This window comes from Syngnathoides biaculeatus, chromosome 6, assembly GCF_019802595.1.
Source record: "Syngnathoides biaculeatus isolate LvHL_M chromosome 6, ASM1980259v1, whole genome shotgun sequence".
NCBI lineage: Eukaryota > Metazoa > Chordata > Actinopteri > Syngnathiformes > Syngnathidae > Syngnathoides > Syngnathoides biaculeatus.
The window spans coordinates 3,264,410-3,283,409 of record NC_084645.1 but is presented as its reverse complement, the minus strand read 5'-3'; the positions used below and the strand labels follow the sequence as shown (position 1 = coordinate 3,283,409).

At 44.0% G+C, this 19,000-nt stretch overlaps 1 protein-coding gene across 6 annotated transcripts in view; it reads left to right on the top strand.

Moving 5' to 3' along the window:
- The window catches only part of LOC133501812 (uncharacterized), a 29,787-nt gene that overhangs the window by 558 nt on the left and 10,229 nt on the right, over window positions 1-19,000 (top strand). For 3 of the 6 annotated variants that reach the window (XM_061821820.1, XM_061821819.1, XM_061821816.1), the window contains exons 1-2: window positions 4,493-7,713; window positions 7,817-8,117. The gene's annotated coding sequence lies outside the window, so the exon portion shown is untranslated. Of the gene's footprint in view, window positions 1-4,492; window positions 7,714-7,816; window positions 8,118-12,779; window positions 18,870-19,000 lie in introns of those variants that run through there. The other 3 variants (XM_061821818.1, XM_061821817.1, XM_061821822.1) reach the window with 3 other exon arrangements.

Genomic DNA, 19,000 nt, shown 5'->3' with positions numbered 1-19,000 from the left:
CTCTAACACCACCTGCTCTCATGCCTTCTATCACAACATCCAACAATCTTCTCTTTGGCCTTCCTGTAGCTCGCTTCCCTGGCAGTTCCCGCCTCAAGCACCCTTCTACCAATTTACTCACTCTTCCGCCTCTGGACATGTCCAAACCATCGATGTCTGTTCCCTCAAACCTTGTCTCCAAAACATCCAACTTTTTCTGTCCCTCAAATGAGGTCATTTCTAATCATATCCAACTTGCTCATTTCTAGAGAGAACCTCAAAGTCTTCATTTGTGCTACTTCCAGCTCCTTCTTTTCCTTTCAGTTTGTCCTGTTAGGGGTCGCCACAGCGTGTCATCTTTTTCCATATAAGCCTATCTCGTGCATCTTCTTCTTTAACACCCACTGTCCTCATGTCCTCCCTCACAACATCCATCAACCTTTTCTTTGGTCTTCCTCTCACTCTTTTGCCTGGGAGCTCCATCCTCAGCATCCTTCTACCAATATACTCACTCTCTCACCTCTGAACATGTCCAAACCATCGAAGTCTGCTCTCTCGAATCTTGTCTCCAAAACATCCAACTTTGGCTGTCCCTCTAATGAGCTCATTTCTAATCCTATCCAACCTGCTCACTCCGAGCGAGAACCTCAACATCTTCATTTCTGCCACCTCCATTTCTGCTTCCTGTTGTTTCTTCAGTGCCACCAACCCTAATCCGTACATCATGGCCGGCCTCACCACTGTTTTGTAAACTTTGCCCTTCATCCTAGCAGAGACTCTTCTGTCACATAACACACCAGACACCTTTATCCAGCTGTTCCAACCTTCCTAGACCCGTTTCTTCACTTCCTTACCACTCTCACCAGTGCTATGGATTGTTGACCACAAGTATTTGAAGTTGTCCATCCTCACTATCTCTTCTCCCTGGAGCCTCACCCTTTCCCCTCCGCCCCTCTCATTCACGCACATATATTCTGTTTTACTTTGGCTAATCTTCATTCCTGTCCTTTCCAGTGCATGCCTCCATCTTTTTATTTCTTCCTCCACCTGCTCCCTGATTTCACTGCAAATCACAATGTCCGAAAATCATGGTCCAAGGGGATTCTAGTCTAACCTCATCTGTCAGCCTATCCATTATCACAGCAAACAGGAAAGGGCTGAGAGCTGATCCCCGATGCAGTTCCACCTCCACCTTAAATTCTTCTGTCACACCTACAGCACACAACACCACTGTTATGCTTCCCCCGTACGTCTTATACTATTCTGACGTATTTCTCCGTCACACCAGCCTTACGCATGTAGTACCAAAGTTCCTCTCTGTACTCTGTCATAGGCTTTCTCTAGGTCCACAATGACACAATGTAGCTCCTCTTGACCTTCTCTGTACTTTTCCATGAGCATCCTCAAGGCAAATAATGTATCTGTCGTACTCTTTCTAGGCATGAAACCAAACTGTTGCTCACAAATACTTATTTCTGACCCGAATCTAGCCTCCCCTACGGTTCCCCATAACTTCATTGTGTGGCTCATCAATTTTATTCCTCTATAGTTCCCACAGCTCTGAAAATGGCCTTTGTTTTTTTTTTTTTTTAAACTTTTCCTTCATTCTTCAAGCATCTTCTTTCCTGCTAGTATCCTGTTGAATAAGTTGGTCAAAAACTCCACAACTACTTCTCCAAATTGCTTCCATACCTCCACAGGTATGTCATCAGGACCAAATGCATTTCTAGTTTTCATCCTCTTTTGTGCCTTTCTCACTTCTCCCTTACTAATTATTGTCACTTCCTGGTCCTTCATACTTGCCTCTTCTACTCTTCCTTCTGTCCAATTTTCTTTCTTATTCTTTCCATCTATGTAGCACACCACTGGCACCAGTCAACTGATTTCCATCTCTATCCTTAATCACCCTTACCTGCTGCAGATCCTTCCCACCTCTATCCCTCTGTCTGGCCAACCTGTAGGGATCCTTTTCTTCTTTCGTGTCCAACCTGGAGTACAGGTCATCATATGTCTCTTGTTCAGACTTTGCCAACTCTACCTTTGCCCAATGTCGCATATTAATGTATTCCTTTCGCCTCTCTTCTGTCCTCGCAGTGTCCCAGTTCTTCTTCATTATTAACCTGTTTCCTTGTATGACTTCCTGTATTTTGGGGTTCCACCACCAAGTCTCCTTCTCCCTTTTTCTACTAGAAGACACACCAAGTACTCTTCGACCTGTCTCTCTGATCAGCTTGGCTGTAGTAGTCCAGTCTTCCCGGAGTTCCCCTGTCCATCGAGAGCCTGTCTCACCTCTTTCCGCAAGGCCGCACAACATTCTTACTTTCTCAGCTTCCACCACATGGTTCTCTGCTCTACCTTTGTCTTCTTAATCTTCCTCCCCAACCACCAAAGTCATCCTACACACCACCATCCTATACTTATATCCTATACTGTTGAGCTACACTCTCCCCCACCACTACTTTTAGTCAGTAACCTCCTTCAAATTACATTGTCGGCACAAAATATAATTCACCTGTGTGCTTCTACCTTCTCTCTTGTAGGTCACTCTATCTTCCTGTCTCTTTTGGAAAAAAAAGTGTTCACTACTGCCAATTCTATCCTTTTTGCAAAGTCCACCATTACGCGTCCTTCAAAGTTCTTTTCCTGGATGCCGTACTTATCCATCATCAAGAGTGAGGCTCCAGGGAGAAGAGATAGCGAGGGTGGATGACTTCAAATACTTGGGTTCAACAATCCAGAGTACTGGTGATTGCGTAACGAAGTGAAGAAATGGGTCCAAGCAGGTTGGAACAGCTGGGGCAAGGTGTCTGGTGTGTTATGTGACAGATGAGTCTGCTCGGATGAAGGGCAAACTTAATAAAACAGTGGTGAGGCCGGCCATGATGTATGGATTAGAGACGGTGGCGCTTTGAGAGACAATAGGAAGCAGAGCGGGAGGTGGCAGAAATGAAGACGTCAAGGTTCTAAGATTGAGCAGGTTGGATAGGATTAGAAATGAGCTCATTATAGGGACAGCCAAAGTTTGATATTTTGGAGACAAGGTTAGAGAGAGCAGACTTCGATGGTTTGGACATGCCCAGAGGTGAGAGCGTGAGTATATTGGATGAAGGGTGCTGAGGTGTGAGCGATAGTCAAAAGAGCGAGAGGAAGACCAAAGAGAAGGTTGATGGATGTGGTGAGGGAAAACATGAGGGCAATTGGTGTTTGAGAGGAAGATGCAGGAGATAGGCTTGGATGAAAAAAGATGACACGCTGTGGCGACCCCAAATGGGACAAGCTGAAAGGAAAAGAATAAGAATAAGAAGATTGGAACACAGTTTTTTAAGTTCACTTGTGTTATATTTTTCAGATATTTACATTTGTTTGCTGATCTTAAAGTTTGGAAAATATGTAAAATTATAAAACTTATGAAAGATGCAATACTTTTTCATGGCACTGTATATACCGTGTGTGATCACAGAATAATCATGGAAAAAGTTCCAAATTTTTTTATGAATAGATTCATTTCCTTTCATATTTAAAATCATATCACAAAAGCACTCCCAAGCCTGAACCTGAAGATGACCGGTAGGTTGTAACATTTGTATTTTGTATTCTGTTTACTATGGCATAGTTATAACTTGTAGGCATACGTACGCAACGTTATCGAGCGGGCTGCGTGTTTGCTAGTCTGACAAAAGTCTCGGAGCGAAATGATGAAGATCGTGCCAGGGAAATTGTTAAAAACCACGGGGTAAAAAAACTGATTCACTTGGACATGGCTTGAAAAAAGCGTAACCGTGCCGATAGGAACTAAAACTGTATCAACATGTCTAACCGAACACATACAAAAAGTGGACTTTCCCGGCAAAGTGCTGTGCATTCTGTGTTCCAATATTATCAATTATGGAAGCCGAGGAGCAAAAAATATCCAGGATCATATCGAAACCAGGAAACACAAAAGTCAGTTGGACGTAAATTTCTCAAATATTATATAATTGACAACCGTTAATATAATTAGACCTATCTTTAGCACTGGCCCTGGAGATCACGCATTTTATTGCTCACCGGGTTCAATCCTGGCCTCGCCTATGTAGAGTTTGTATGTTTTCCTCGTGCCTGCGTGGGTTTTCTCCGACCACTCCGGATTCCTCCCACATCCCAAAAACATGCAACATTAATTGGACACTCTAAATTACCGCGAGGTGTGATTGTGAGTGCGGCTGTTTGTCTATGTGCCCTGCGATTGGCTGGCAATCACTTCAGGGTGTACCCTGCCTCCTGCCCATTGACAGCTTGGATAGGCTCCAGGACTCCCCGCGACCCTTGTGACCTTTGTGTGTGTGTGTGTGTGTGTGTGTGTATATATATATATATATATATATATATATATATAAATTACATCTGAAGTTTGGCAAAATTATATTGGTTGTTTGGACTCACATTTTAAGTTTTCAAAATGTCTCTCTCTCTCTCTCTCTCTCTCTCTCTCTCTATCTATCTATCTAATTTTCTTTGCCGCTGATCCTCACAACTGTCACGGGAGTACTGGATCCTATTCCTGCTGTTTACGGGCAGGAGGCAGGGTACATCCCGTACTGGTTGCCAGCCAATTGCAGGGCACATGGAGACAGACAACACATCGCACTCGCGCATCGCACCTAGGGGCAATTTAGAGTGTCCAATTAATGTTGCATGCTTTTGGGATGTGTGAGGGAAACCGGAGTGCCCGGAGAAAACCCACGCAGGCACGGGGAGATCATGCAAACTCGCTACAGGTGGGTCGGGATTGAACCTGGGACCTCAGAACTGTGATATAACGTGTGTGTGTGTTTTTGTGTCAAACAGCTTCTGAATACAGTAAGGTAAGTTTCTTTCGGCTTATCCCTTTTGGGGTCGCCACAGCGTGTCATCTCAGATGAATGCACATATGTATGGCACAATTTTTACGCCGGATGCCCTTCCTGACGCAACCCTTCTCGGGGAGTGGAGGCCCCAGTGGGATACGAACCCACAACCCCTGGTTTACCAAACCAGTGCTCTAACCACTGAGCTACAGGGCCTCAGCTTCTGAATACAGTAGCAAAGTAAATTTTGTATTTTATACAGCATGTGTTGAGTTTTGAACTCACCAATCCGTGAGAAAATTTACATTGATATACACTTCATTGTTTAGTTGGTTGTTAGTTCTATGTAGCCAATTCAATATTTTTTTGTGGTATTCACAATGTTTAGATTTTTGCATAACCTCCTATATTAATACCATAACAATTGGCGGAATGATGTGATCATTTGTATTATGTTTTCAGAGATACAGAGGGGCCATCAATGTGTAATTTTCACCACAGCTGTTTCATCCATCCATCCATCCATCCATCAATTTTCTTTGCCGCTTATCCTCACGAGGGTCACGAGGAGTGCTGGAGCCTATCCCAGCTGTCAAGATGCAGGAGGCAGGGTACACCCTGAAGTGGATGCCAGCCAATCGCAGGGCACATAGAGATGAACAACCATTCGCACTCACAATCACACCCAGGGGGAATTTAGAGTGTCCAATTAATGTTTCATGTTTTTGAGATGTGAGAGGAAACCCACGCAGGCACGGGGAGAACATGCAAACTCCACAGGTGGGGCTGGGATCGAACCCGGGTCCTAAGAACTGAGATGCCAACGCTTTACTAGCTGACCCACCGTGCCACTCCACTGCTGTTTCATACATTTCAATCCATTATTTGTCATATATTTTTTACATATTTCAATTTGTTTTTCAAATAGTAATATCTGATACTGAAGATGTTGGTCTGCCTGAAACACCAGTGAATCTTTCTTTCAAGCATAGAGTTCTTGGATGACTTTTTAGTTTATTTAATTTCCATTTACTCCTGACGTTATAAATGTTAAGAAAAATAAGTAACCATGACTGTAAACACTATTTGAACTCATAACTGAGAAATCCCTCTCATTCGTTGAAATTGAGCACTTCCTTGTAACAACTGGAAGTTCTCAATATCCTTTCCTCCAGGTAGAAACTCAACCATTTCAGGACAGTTTTGTCCTAACCATGTTTCAAACCTGTTCAATGGTATATTTATTTAGATTTATCGTATTAAAAGCCGCACTGAGTTCCATTAAGACCAAAATTGACACCTTTCCTTAGCCTTTGCTCAACCTTATATCATTTATCCATCCATTCATCTTCTCCCACTTTTCTAAGTCAGGTCGCGAGGGCCAGTAGCTTTAGAAGGGATACCCAGACTTCCTTTTCCCCAGCCAGTTCTTCCAGCTCTTCTGCAGTGATCCCAAAGCGTTCCCAGGCAGAGCCGAGACAGTCTTTCCAGTGTGTCCTGGGTATCCCCAGGGTCTCTTACCGGTGGCATGTGCCCGGAACATCTCACCAGGGAGGTGTTCGGGAGGCATCCAGATCAGTGCCCCAGCCACCTCATCTGGCTCCTTTCAATGCAGACCAGAAGAGGACTGAGCTTCTCAACCTATCTAAAAGGGAAAACCCCGGACAACCAGTGGAGGAAACTGATTTTGGCCGCTTGTATCCAGGATCTTGTTCTTTCAGTCATGACGTACAGCTTGTTAATATAGGTGAGGGTTGGAACCTAGATCGACAAGTAAATTGAGAGCTTTGCCTTTCGACTAAGCTCCCTCTTTCCCACAACAGACTGATAAAAAGTCTGCATCACTGCGGATCTGCCTGTCGATCTCCCACTGCATTCTTCCCTCACTCATGAACAAGACCCCAAGATACTTGAACTCGTCCACTTGGGCCAGGATCTCATCCTTGACCCATAGAGGGCACACTACCCTTTTCCGATTGAGGACCATGGTCTCAGATTTGGAGGTGTTGATTCTCATCCCAGCCGCTTCACACTCTGGCATGAACTGCTCCAGTGTATATTGGAGATCATCGCTTAATGAAGCCAACAGAACCACATCATCTGCAAAGAGGAGAGATGCAATTCTGTGGCCACTAAACTGGACAACCTCTATGCCTCGGCTGCACCTAGAAAATCTGTCCATAAAATTTAGGTAAGCCTTGGTGGAGTCAAACTCACACCGGAAATAAGTCCGACTTATTGCCGGCAATGCGGACCAAACCCTGATACTGGTTGTAGAGGGACCAAACAGCCTATATCAGGGGGTTTGGTATCCAATACTCCCAAAGAAACACCCTACGACCCACACAGGGCTCCCCGAGGGACACGGTCAAATGCCTTCTCCAGGCCCACAAAACACATGTAGACAGCTTGTCCGAACTCCCATGTACCCTCGAGGATCCTACCGAGGGCTGGTCCATGGTTCCATGGCCAGGACAAAAACCACATTGCTCCTCCTGAATCCGAGATTCGACTTCCCGAAGGACCCTCATCTTCAGCACCCCTGAATAGACCTTAGCAGAGAGGCTGAGGAGTGTGATCCCCCTTACCTGGAACACACCCTCCAGTCCCCGTTCTTAAAAAGGGCAACCACCTTCCCAGCTCGTCAATCCAGAGGCACTGTCCCCGATGTCTATGCAGTATTGTAGAAGTGTGTCAACCAGCACAGCCCAACAACATCCAGAACCTTTAGGAATTTAAGGTGAATCTAATCCAACACCCGAGGCCCTGCCATCGAGGAGCTTTTTCACCACCTTGGTGACCTCAACCACAGGGGTAGAAGAGACTGCCTCAGAGAACCCAGATTCTGCTTCCTCATGGGAAGGCGTGTCAGTGGATCTACATCTTCCTGACAGGCGGGACACAGCAGGTGAGGCTTGGAGACACCATTTTATCCACGAGCCCACATCCACTATCAGCACCGGAGCACTCCAAGGTTGTGTCCTCTCCCCTCTGCTCTTCTCACTCTACAGGAACGACTGCACCTCATGGCATCGACTGTCAAACTCCTGAAGTTCATAGATGACACCACGGTCATCGGCCTCATCAAAGACGGCGATGAGTCTACGTATCGACGTAAAGTGGCGAGATTGGAGTTTTGGTGCTGTCAACACAACCTGGCGTTGAACACTCTAAAGACTGCTGAAATGACTGTGGACTTCAGGAGGCATCCTTCAGCACTGCTGCCCCTGACGATGTCCAACTCTCTTGTGTCAACCTTCGAGACCTTCAAGTTGTAAAATCTTTGCAAAGAGAGGAAAGGCTTCAAGTCTCGTGAGTTGTCAACCCTTACACTAAAAATCAGACTAAATATCCTTTGGTTATATGAAAGTGAGAGAGGCAGAAAGAGGGGAAAACAAGACAGTTATCTATGTCCAGCTGTATACACATTGAGCCTGTAAAAACAACATCATATGAGGAACAGCCATGACCAAGAGAACTAGAACTCACAATAGGATAAAACTTGTTAAAGTTGAAGGTAGAACTAATGGAATTAATAGTCGGTACATATGCAAAACATTAATCTGCCAACACAGATTCCTCCCTTTTGATTAATCCAACCTAATCAATCTCTAAACCCAACCGATTAAAATCAAAAGCGGCTTATTGTCAAGTATGTAGCATATTCAGGATGAGGAAAGTGAACCCACTTCCATTGAGGTTACTCAGCCTTTATAGGCCAACCTCTATCATCTTGATGACCTTTATGGTCAATTGACCGGGTGTACAGGGCACTTAACCACGCCTCCTGAAGTGACGTCACGCCATGTGCGCTGACGTCAGACAAACAATTGGCAAAAATATCGGCGCAGCACGAAAAGAATAGAGCGAAACTGTCCGATTTACTGGCTGATTTCTCACTCGCATTCTTAGCTAACAGTGAAATATCGTTGAAAAGCAGACAGCAGCGCTTTAAGTATTTCAGCGAGCAGTATTTCAATGGTATTTACATGCATATCGACGGAGAAACCATTGATATTAGCGCGAGATCTTTCCAGAGTCAGAGGAAGGCCGAGAAGCCACATAATATAATATATTATAACCCAAAGACGAATTCGTCATTGACAGTTTCCTATTTTCGTGTTACATATCACACTTGTGTGCAGAATCTGTATATGTATCTGTATAGCCGATTGTGAACCACCGTATGAAGGAAAAGAAGGCGAGGCTTGATGTACGAGTTGTTTCTCTCGTTTTCTTTGTGTACGTCACGCGCTCCCCTCAATAATTATTCTTGAATTAGTGCCGAACCTACGTAAGTCCCGACCGAGTACGACAATCACGACTTTAGTGTCCGCAAACATCCTTCCTTCAGTCTTGGTGTCTTGGTGCATGTCGAAGGCTTTTAGGACTGCTAGTCCGGTTTAGCTTAGCTAATTAGCCGCGAATAATGGGACACGTTTGTGCAGTCAGATCATCGCAAAATATCGCTCAACACAGATCAAGTGTGTCAATCATTCACACGTAGCTATATTATGCAAGCGAAGAACTGCTAATTCATTTATATGAGACATGTATGAAAATCAAATATAGGGCATACCTTCGTGCTAACAGTCCAGTTTACCCTAGCTGCGTAGCCGCGAACAAAGCGACACGTTTGTGCAGTTAGATCATCGCAAAATATCGCTCAACACAGATCAAGTGTGTCAAACATTCACACGTAGCTATATTATGCAAGCGAAGAACTGCTAATTCATTTATATGAGACATGTATTGAAAATCAAATATAGGACTTACCTTCGTGCAAACATATCTGTTCCAGTTGATGGATTCAGTTGATCATGCGGTCTTCCTCAAAGTTATATCCATCAAAGATATTTTTCGTACTCGGTCTTCGGTTTTGGAAAGCTATCATCACTATTATAAAGTCCGTGACTACATCTCTTAACCATATCTATTGTTATAGAACCCAAATACGCGATAAAACGCCAACAGAAGCTATACTGGACCATCCAGCGTTGTCTGAGATTTGAGTCTGAGATTATACAGATCTCTGGCCTCTGATTGGTCAGTGACGCGGATTGCGCAATTTCCACGGAGGGGTCAATTGGTGTAGAAGATGAGGAGAGTGGAGGATTCATTGGAGGTGTTGGGAACTTCACACAGTGTGATACGTGAACCCACGTAGCCATTTCAGCAACCTTCACCACACTGTTGGTCTCCAAGAGAACTTGAAAAAGGGATCAGCCAGCGCTGATGCCGCCACCTTTTTCGCGGGATGTTCTTTATCAGCACGAAGTCACCGGGTTTTATGTCATGTAAGGGTCCACTACCACCCATGGCAGTGCTGCATGAATTAGTTTCCTGACATCAGAGAGCAGGTTAGTCAAAATGTGCAATACCTGATCATGCTGCCCTTGAAAATGTCCGTCGGAAAGCCTGGAAGATGCAGTCCAACATTCAGAGGGCCTGCAAACAGAATCTCAAATGGGGACAGATTGTGCCTCAGACGCACACGTATCCTCATATACAACAAGACAATTGGCAGACACTTGATCCAAGTTAATTTCGTGTCTTCAAAGCATTTACTCAACTTAGCTTTTAGAATCCCATTTTCTTTTTTCTACCGCACCCCCGGACTGGGGAATGCGAACTCCATGTGTTTTGAGGTCAAATTGTCGTCTATCCAAAAGCCCCTGAAACATCATCCAACCCGTGTCATTTTAGCAAAAGAAAAGATGACAGGGCAGACGAGGCTTACCATCAGGCCTCATCCAAATGCCATTCTCAAAAGTCGCCCCGCACCATCTCCATACAGCACATTCAGCAGGAGTAGATACGAGTGAAAGTCAGTGAGAGAAAGGGGGGGGGTTTGAGGTAGAAACAAGGAAGGAAGGAAAAATCACAACACCTGTTTCTTTGTGAGTGGTTTGGGTGTGGCAAAAAAAGCCTGCACCCGAGCAGGAGAAAGAATTCTGCTTTGAGGAGTGAGAATGTGTCCTAGAAATCTAACCTTTTGTGATACAAACTGCAGTTTTGATAAAGATGTTTTGTGGCCTTCTGACGCAACACATTTTAAAAAGCAACCATATCAGTCTCACACTGTTCTTTGGTGAGAGCAGCATTCAACAAATCAACATCTTGTAGCAAAGCTGTGCCCGGTGTGAGTGTTAAAGGTTCAAGACTGCGGGCGAGTGCCTCAAACATAAATTGTGAAACTTTGTGAAGTGGCACAGAAAAAAATGCATTAGAAAGGTCAACAACTGAAAACCACTTTGCACGAGGGGGCATTTTGCTCAAAATGGTATAAAGGTTTGGCAAACAAGGAGCCAGATGATGTATTGCAGTATTGACAGCTTGCAAATCTCGAACAAAATTCCAGACAGTTGGTTAACCTTGAGGTCTGATTTTTTTCACCAGAAATATTGGAGTTTGAGGATTATCGTATTTGAGCAATGCCGGTCAACAGCATCTGTGCGGAATGGGAGGCGCCCAACTTTTTAAAGATGTAATTTTTGAAGTGCGTTTGCCTCATCTGCCAGTGGAGTGAAATGTGGAGCGGCATTTTTGAACTGTTTATGGAAAATACGACACCGACAAAAAGCAAAAAGAATGAGCAAGCTGAGAATGAGAAAAGTGAATGAACTAAAATCCAAATTGGCCGCACAGTAGTCACTTTTCACACAATATACTTCAACAGCAAAAGCCTCCACCGGCCGAAGCATTGTTTCCATGTTAATCACATCATCTTTAAAAACAAGAAGTCCTTCCAAGACGATCTTTTAAAAATAAGGTGAAAATATTAACTTCAATAGAATCTCTGCAGCTGTAAAGGCGCTGTGAACCCATGGTTGATGTGTGGAAGGACATCCGAGATTGTGAGTGTTTCTCACTGCAGTTGGACGAATCTACTGACGTGAGTGACACAGCCCAGGTGTGTATTTTCATGCGTAAGGCAAGCAGACAAGGCTTCAAGTTTTACATCAGGGACTTCCACGCGGCCCATCCTGACGCTCCTGGCCCATTGGCTGTTAAGGGGGGAGGGTACTGTCATCCTCCTGGATTCCAGCCTGAGCTGAGCGTGGCCAGCTAATCAGAAGGCACACACCTGCACCTCATGACCACTGATTAGACCAAGTGCATATAGGACCCGGGGGACGACTAGTCCTTCGCCAGATTGTTGCCTCTCATGCCTCGTTCCTGCACTACCATATGCCTGACGTCTACCTTCCATGTACCGACCCACGTCTGTTCCACGACCAACCTCGTAAGCCTGCCGCTATTGCTACTTCTGCTTGTTTGGACGGACTCACTGATTACCGACCTTGGAACGATTAAAGGCTTTCTCTGTACTGCCTGCTTGCCTTTGGAGTCGTGCATTTGGGTCCGCCCTTGAGTCTCGTTCATGACATCCTTCCTCATTTCCAGTCTCTTTTACACTCGTTTGCATATTAAATACAACTTTTCTCAGCCCCATCTTTTCTTCCTCCGTCATGGGCTCCTTGATGCCCTCAATGTCACATGCCACCTTACCTGTGTTTCTCATCCTCGGGTAGTTTCCTGGTCCTGTTCCAACATCCGTCTACCCCGCGTAGGGTGCAGAGAGTGTTGGATACAGGGGCGTGGTCGGCGCCAGTCCGGGAGTAAGCGTACCATTTTCTTTACTTACTTTGCCTTCGTTCGACTTACCATTACGCTTTTTTCTTCAACACTGCCAGTGCCGTAACCGTCACAGTCATCAAATGCGCAGTCCACCTTTCTTTGTCCACATCTTTAAGTTCTCTCTTACACTTCCTCTTATCGTTCCATGAGCCCTTGTCTAATCTGTCCCTCACATCTTTCGCCTGTTTTACGTAGTCTCTTTCAAATTCCTGTAACTTCATCGTCAGTTTGTCCCAATCGCGAATTTTACCCAAGTTGTGTTTTTGCGATTGTTTTAATGCGCGCTTCTTTTCTTTATCTTGTTTCTTTTTATCAACATTGGCCATCATTTGCCGCTGAATTTCAATGTACATTTCATCTTTAGTTGGATTACTGTATATTCAGCACATTCACGATCAAATTCACCATCCATGATTATTTTAATTTAGTGGTCACTCTTCTTCGACTAAACCCAAGCGAATTACTATCGAGCAACAAATTAGAACTTCTATACTATTCGTTTTTTTTCGTACGTCATCAATTCGACATTCAGTAACAGGTTTCTGCTTACCTTTGGGTTTATGTAGGTCGTGACCTGGAGAAGTCAGAAGTACAGGCGATCACTCTTGACTTGTCCGTAAAACTTGTTTCATATGTCTCCGAAAAATGTCATCTGTCAACGGCCAACGCCCGTCGACCTCCCTCGACTTACGGTCGGGGTCACCAAGAAATTATAGGGATTTGCGAGTTGGACCCTACGCATGTTCACTGATCGAGGAAGGGATGCCCAATGATTAGACGAGTTAACAGCAAATGGATTTATTACAAAGAAACGTGTAATACAGACGTCTTAGACAGGTATCTGTGCAGCACACGAGACATGTCTTCTGACAAGATAGCCTAATGGGAAGACAAAAGCTGCCCAGTAACACAAGGTTTTTATATGTACGGGTCAATGGGAGAAGTGGTTGCCGCCCCCAAGTCTGGTCCTGAGCCAGGATAATAATTTTCCACTCCACATTTGGTGTTTTTCGTCTCCACAGCAACACCTGGGCGAGGAGGATGTCACCAGATGGTTTCTCGCACAAAGATCAAGGACAACCGCCACGTTGCACAAGACATTCTTGTATGATTAGCAAATGGACAACACCTTATCTGTTGATTAAATGTATAAGGTCATATTTAAGCAAATAATGAAAGTACAAAAAAATTAAATAGTCTTTAGTGGGTTTGGCAAATACAAAGCACTTGTCTCATCTATTTTAACTTCTATTGCGGTTTTCGTAGCTATTTGGACTTTGTGTGGTTGTTGCTGTATTCTCTGTCTGCGCTCTTGCTAAACTGAATTATTACCACAGCAATCTCACCCATGGAGAACAAAATGGTGCAGATGTATCCTTTGCTGGGGACAAATCATGAGCGAGTATTCCAGCTGACTTGCCTGATCTGTTTCCAGATCCCGGACAATGGTATTGCATTATTATTATTTGCATTATTATTACTGTTATTATTATTATCACCACGGGCAACTTCAGAGTGGAACAGAGTCCAACCCCTCTCAAAAGGGTTGGTACCAGAGCCCAAACGGTGTGTAGAGGCGAGTCCGACTATATCTAGTCAGAACCTCTTGACCTCATACACCAGCTTGGGCTCCTTCCCTTCCAGAGAGGTCAGAATCAGAATCATCTTTATTGGCCAAGCGTGTAAAAACACACAAGGAATTTTTCTCCGGCAGTCTGTGCTGCCCTGGTACAAATTCAGAACAAGGAAGAAGAGACATTTCTGTTTATAGGAACTATTTCTTATAAGAGTCACAGATGTGCAAGATGTAAAGTCTTCTTCATTTAGAACAGTTACAGTGAAGAAAACAAGTATTTGAACACCCTGCTGTATTGCACGTTCTCCTACTTAGAAATCATGGAGGGGTCTGAAATTTTCATCGTAAGTGCATGTCCACTGTGAGAGAGATAATCAAAAAAGAAAAACCCAGAAATCACAATGTATGATTTTTTTAACGACTTCTTTGTGTGATACAGCTGCAAATAAGTATTTGAACACCTATCTATCAGCTAGTATTCTGACCCTCAAAGACCTGTTAGTCCGCCTTTAAAAGTCCACCTCTAATCCATGTATTATCTTGAATCCGATGCACCTGTGTGAGGTCGTTAGCTGCATAAATAGCACTATCCATCCCATACAATCAGTAAGACTCAAACTTGTAACATGGCCAACAAAACCAAAGAGCTGTCCAAAAATACCAGAGACAAAATTGTACAACTCCACACAGCTGGAAAGGGCTACGGAGAAATTGCCAAGCACCTTGGTGAAAAAAGGTCCACTGTTGGAGCGATCATTAGAAAATGGACGAAGCTAAAGATGATGGTCAATCTCAATCGGAGTAGAGCCCCATGTAAGATATCACCTCGTGGGATCTCGATGATCCTTAGAAAGGAATCAGCCCAGGACTACACGACATTACTTGGTCAATGACCAGATGTAGTCTGCCTTCGCCCAAAGTTAGCTGGGATGGGCTCCAGCTCCCTCCCCCGGATAAATGCAAAGGCGTTGCGTCAGGAAGGGCATCCAGTGTAAAAACTGTGCCAAACAATGATGAGCGTTCATCTGAGATGACACACTGCGACGACCCCTAACGGGAAAAGCCCGAAAGAAATACATACAGTAATACCTTATTGATGTTGCAGAGCAGGATTGGGACAGCTGTCAGAGGCAGTACCGCCCAGGGCAGTGGTTTAGCCATGCCCCTGGCAGGCAGCACTGCTCAGGGCAGTGGCTTGTCCATGCCCCGAACATAAGTAACATATTGTTTTGATTGCTACTGTTAGGAGTTCTATAAATAGTCCCTATGATAATGTTTTTTCTGTTTTTCAAATGAATGTTACACCAGAGTGATTCAACAAACTGAGTGTTTCAATTTTGCTTACAATCAGGTCATAGGCATAGTAAATTAGCATCCCCCTGTTGTCTGCTGAACTTATCAACTCATAACCCAAAACTGAAAGTGACTTGTCGTTTACTCCATATTTAAACATCTTAGGATTTACGTCTGTTATACATACCATATCAGGATGTTCTATGCTGATTTTGCTACACAATTAATTAATTTTTTCTGCTGTTAGTGTGTCAGCATTTGCATACCATATTCTTTATTTTTTGCTTGTATCTTGGTTTCCATTGTATGTGACTATTTGTATATTTGAAGGTGACTTGAATTTGTTGCTTTGGTTTAGCTGGCCTGCAATGTCAACTGACTTGGTATTTGCCGTTTCACTTCCCTTTTTAGTCGTAGGGCCCATGGAGGAAAGCTCACTTCCACAAAATACAATGACAGGTTCTCTAATTTACAACCATATCAATTAATATCACTTTGCAATGTGTGTTGTCTGAATAACTGTATTTTAGGGAATATTTGATGTCTGTTCAGGCAGGAAGATTTTATCCCTTCTTGTTTTTGGCAGTTAGTAATGTGGTTCTGTTATAATATTGTTCACAAACTTACACATGATAGTAAATTTATGACATCCTTGGCAGATGTAATATGTGAGAGGATTTAATGTTGGTGCCTGTGTTTATTCATGCATGTAATGATGGATGGATTAATGTTGATGGTTAGTTGTATTTTTTGTTGATGATTATCTACTGTGAACCCATAAATACTTCATATACTTGTATTAGTGCTGATTTCATGGGGGACACTGTATCCAGGAAAGGAACTTTAAGGGAGAGATGGTGGTGGACTTTACAAAAAGAATGTAAATGGCTGGAATGAATACTATTTTTCCAGAAGAGGCAGGAACATAGAGTGACTGACAAGAGCAGAGGTAGAAGCACACAGGTGGATAATATTTTGTGCAGACGATGTAATCTGAAGGAGGTTACGGACTGTAAAGTAAGGGAGAGTGTAGCTCGACAGCATAGGATGGTGGTGTGTCGGATGACTCTGGTGGTGGGTAGGAAGATTAAGAAGACAAAGGTAGAGCAGAGAACCACATGGTGGAAACTGAGAAAGGATGACTGTTGTGTGGCCTTGCGGAAAGAGGTGAGACAGGCTTTCAATGGACAGGAGGAGCCCCCAGAAGTCTGGACTACTATAGCCAAATTCATCAGAGAGACAGGCAGGGGAGTACTTGGGGTGTCTTCTGGTAGGAAAGGGGAGAACGCGACTTGGTGGTGGAACCCCAAAATACAGGAAGTCATACAAGGAAAGAGGTTAGCGAAGAAGTAGTGGGACACTGAGAGGACTGAAGAAAGGCGAAAGGAATACATTGAGATGTGACGTAGGGCAAAGATAGAGGTGGCGAAGGCTAAAGAAGAGGCATATGACGGAATTTTTAAGAACAAAGGGGATTTGCAGCGCTGTGGTAACTATAGAGGAATAAAGGTGATACACCACACAATGAAGTTATGGGAAAGAGTAGCGGAGGCTTGACTCAGGACAGAAGTATCTGTGAGCAACAGTATGGGTTTATGCCTAGAAAGAGTACCACAGATGCATTATTTGCATTGACGATGCTAGTGGATAGTGGAAAAGTACAGAGAAGGTCAGAAGGCGCTACATTGTGTCTTTGTGGATGTAGAAAAGCCTATGACTGATTACCCAGAGAGGAACTGTGGTACTGCTTGTGTAAGTCTGGTGTGGCGGAGAAATACAGTATGTTAGAATAGTACAGGACATGTATGAGGGCAGTAGAACAGTGGTGAGGTATGCTGTTGGTGTGACAGAAGAATTTAGGTGGAAGTGGTACTGCATCAGGGATCAGTTCTGAGCCCATTCCTGTTTGCTGTGGTAATGGATAGGCTGATGAGGTTAGACTGGAATCCCCTTGGACCATGATTTTAGGAGATGACATTGTGATCTGCAGTAAAAGCAGGGAGGACATGAATGAACAATTAGAAAGATGGAGGGATTCACTGGAAAGGAGAGGAATGATGATTATCTGCAGTAAAACAGAATATATGTGTGTGAATAAGAGGGGTGGAGGTGGAAGAGTGATGATCCAGGGAGAAGAGATAACAAGGGTGGATGACTTATATTTGGGGTCAACAATCCAGAGCGCTGGTGAGTGTGGTAAGGAAGTGAAGAAATGGGTCCAAGCATGTTGGAACAGCTGGCGGAAGGTGTCTGGTATGTGACAGAAGTTTCTGCTAGGATGAAGGGCAAAGTTTATTAAACTGTGGTTAGGCCAGGGATAATGTAAGGAATAGAGACGGTGGCGGTGAAGAGACAACAGGAAGCAGAACTAGAAGTGACGGAAATGAAGATGTTGAGCTTCTCCCTAGGAGTGAGCAGGTTGGATAGGATTAGAAATGAGCTCACTAGAGGGACAGCCAAAGTTGGATGTTTTGGAGACAATGTTCGAGAGAGCAGACTTCGATGGTTTGGACATGTCCAGAAGCGAGAGCGTAAGTATCTTGGTAGAAGGGTCCTCAGGATGGAGCTGCCAAGCAAAAGAGCGAGAGGAAGACCAAAGAGAAGGTTGGATGTTGTGAGGGAGGACATGAGGGTAGTTGGTGTTAGAGAGGACGATGCAGGAGATAGGCTTAGATGGAAAAAGATGACACGCTGTGGCGACCCCTAATGGGACAAGCTGAAAGGAAAAGAAGAGGGCTTGTTTTAAATTATGCAAACAGTGTGTATTTAGTCTAAGTTGGTATATTTTCACAAATAAGGCTCTGAATGAACGAAATGCATTTAAAAAATTGTCACATTAATTTGAGAGCAATAGCTGGTCAGAACTTGCTTCACCATAAATATAATTTCATGTGTTAAACTGATGCCATAACCAGACAGTACCCAGACTCGTCCATCCCCATATTAGTCACAATATTTGTGTCATGAGCAAAACCACTAAACTTTATACTGAAAGCTTGTGGTTTCATTTGGGAACTAAATGCTTAATATAGAAATGTAAATGGGGTGGATGGTTCTGTGTACTGGACTGATATGGGTCTTTGAGCTGTAGAAGTTTGTAGACTCCCAGTTTCTTTTAATTATATCTCGGCGGAAGGGTTGATCAGCTGGAAAGCGTTGGCCTCACAGTTCTGAGGTCCCGGGTTCGATCCCGCACCTGCCTGTGTGGAGTTTGCATGTTCTTCCCGTGTCTGCGTGGGGTTTCTCCCGACACTCTGGTTTCCTCCCACATCTCAAAAACATGCAACATTAATTAGACACTCTAAATTGCCCCTAGGTGTGATTGTGAGTGCAGCTGTTGGTTTCAATGTGCCCTGCGATTGCCTGGCAATCAGTTAAGGGGGTACCCTGCCTCCTGCCCATTGAGAGCTGGGATAGTCTCCACCACTCCCACAACCCTCATGAGAATAAGTGGCTAAGAAAATGGATGGATCGCCAGCTGTCTGAGCCCTTCGGTACTTTGGTCTCCAATTCAGGCAACAGTATTGGCAGTGACTGGATTTTCCACAACACGAGTAAGAGCTATTTTAAAAATTATTTCCCCAAATCAGCCCAGCCTTTTCCATATACATTCAGATTTTTTTTAAATAAAGAATTGTTTACATTATTCTTTGTCCAATCAATGGTTGTTTAAACAAAGTCCCAT